General features: G+C 44.9%; 1 pseudogene; it reads left to right on the top strand.

The window, feature by feature from the left end:
• The first annotated feature begins 265 nt into the window (after positions 1-265).
• LOC139267555 (5S ribosomal RNA) lies at positions 266-385 on the top strand (annotated as a pseudogene).
• Positions 386-2,242: the final 1,857 nt, after the last annotated feature.

Consider the following 2,242-nt stretch of genomic DNA (forward strand, 5'->3'; position numbering starts at 1 on the left):
CCGGCAACCAAATTTTAATTTGATTTTACGTTTTTAAGTTGAATTTGTTTTAATTGCCGGTGCTTTTAGTGTCCCCCTTCCCTTTTATAGGGGGCACTGGGGAAAATTGTGATTTTAGTACCCAAAAAAAAAAACAAAAAAAGAAAAACACAAAAAAAAAGGGGGGAAAAAAAAGGGCCTTGTAAATGTCTGGAGTGTCACCCAGGTCGGGTGGCACAGTTTAATGTTTATGTTTTGCAGGTAGACTCTAAAAGAGTTTCATGAGTTTCATGGCCACACTAGTCTGCAAATGCCCGATCTCGTCTGATCTTGGAAGCTTAAGCAGAGTCAGGCCTGGTTAGTACTTGGATGGGAGACTGCCTGGGAATACCAGGTGCAGTAGGCTTACGCGGTGTCCACCGGTACGCTCGCGGCCTTCTGCGAGAGGTGGGCACCGGAGGGACTGGAATGCATCATCACGCCCGGCAACCAAATTTTAATTTGATTTTACGTTTTAATGTTTAATTTGTTTTAATTGCCGGTGCTTTTAGTGTCCCCTTCCCTTTTATAGGGGGCACTGGGAAAATTGTGATTTTAGTGCCCCAAAAAAAAAGAAAAACACAAAAAAACAAAAAAAAAGGAAAAAAAGGGCCTTGTAAATGTCTGGTGTGTCACCCAGGTCGGGTGGCACGGTTTAATGTTTTATGTTTTGTAGGTAGACTCTAAAAGAGTTTCATGCACAAGGACCGCCAGGTCCCTCTGCACCACAGCATGTTGTAATTTCTCCCCATTAAAATAATATTCCCTTTTATTGTTTTCTTTCCAAGGTGGATGACCTCACATTTTCCGACATTGTATCCCATCTCCCAAACCTTAGCCCATTCGCTTAACCTATCCAAATCTCTTTGCAGCCTCTCTGTGTCCTCTACACAACCCGCTTTCCCACTAATCTTTGTGTCATCTGCAAATTTTATCTTATCAGAGTGGGCCATCTTACGCCATACACCATTAGTGAGGCTTATAACTGCACCCTTCAGCTCAAAAATATTTTGCGCTGTAATTTTCTGGAAGTGTGAGCTAATAATGGTGTGGTGAGGGCAACATAGAAACATAGAAAATACGTGCAGGAGTAGGCCATTCGGCCCTTTGAGTCTGCACCGCCATTCAATAAGATCATGGCTGATCATTCCTTCAGTACCCCTTTCCTGCTTTCTCTCCATACCCCTTGATCCCCTTAACCGTAAGGGCCATATCTAACTCCCTCTTGACTATATCCAGTGAACTGGCATCAACAACTCCACAGGGAATTCCAGGTTAACAACTCTCTGAGTGAAGAAGTTTCTCCTCATCTCAGTCCTAAATGGCCTACCCCTTATCCTAAGACAATGACCCCTGGTTCTGGACTTCCCCAACATCGGGAACATTCTTCCCGCATCTATCCTGTCCAGCCCTGTCAGAATCTTATACGTTTCTATGAGATCCCCTCTCATCCTTCTAAACTCCAGTGAATAAAGGCCCAGTCGATCCAGTCTCTCCTCATATGACAGCCCAGCCATCCCTGGAATCTGTCTGGTGAACCTTCACTGCACTCCATCAATAGCAAGAACGTCCTTCCTCAGATTAGGAGACCAAAACTGAACACAATATTCCAGATGAGGCCTCAATAAGGCCCTGTACAGCTGCATTAAGACCTCCCTGCTTCTATATTCAAATCCCCTAGCTATGAAGACCAACATACCATTTGCCTTCTTTACCGCCTGCTGTACCTGCGTGCCCACTTTCAGTGACTGATGAACCATGACACCCAGGTCTCGTTGCACCTCCCCTTTTCCTAATCTGCCGCCATTCAGATAATATTCTGCCTTCGTGTTTTTGCCCCGAAAATGGATAACCTCACATTTATCCACATTCTACTGCATCTGCCATATATTTGCCCACTCACCTAACCTGTCCAAGTCACCCTGCAGCCTCTTAGCGTCCTCCTCACAGCTCACTTCGCCACCCAGTTTAGTGTCATCCGCAAACTTGGAGATTTTACTTATTTCTTCATCTAAATCGTTAATGTACATTGTAAAGAGCTGGGGTCCCAGCACTGAGCCCTGTGGCACTCCACTAGTCACTGCCTGCCATTCTGAAAAGGACCCGTTTGTCCCGACTCTCTGCTTCCTGTCTTCCAACCAGTTCCCTATCCACGTTAGTATATTACCCAATACCATGTGCTTTGATTTTGTACACCAATCTCTTGTGCGGGATCTTGTCAAAA

The sequence above is a fragment of the Pristiophorus japonicus genome, chromosome 7 (assembly GCF_044704955.1).
Source record: "Pristiophorus japonicus isolate sPriJap1 chromosome 7, sPriJap1.hap1, whole genome shotgun sequence".
NCBI lineage: Eukaryota > Metazoa > Chordata > Chondrichthyes > Pristiophoridae > Pristiophorus > Pristiophorus japonicus.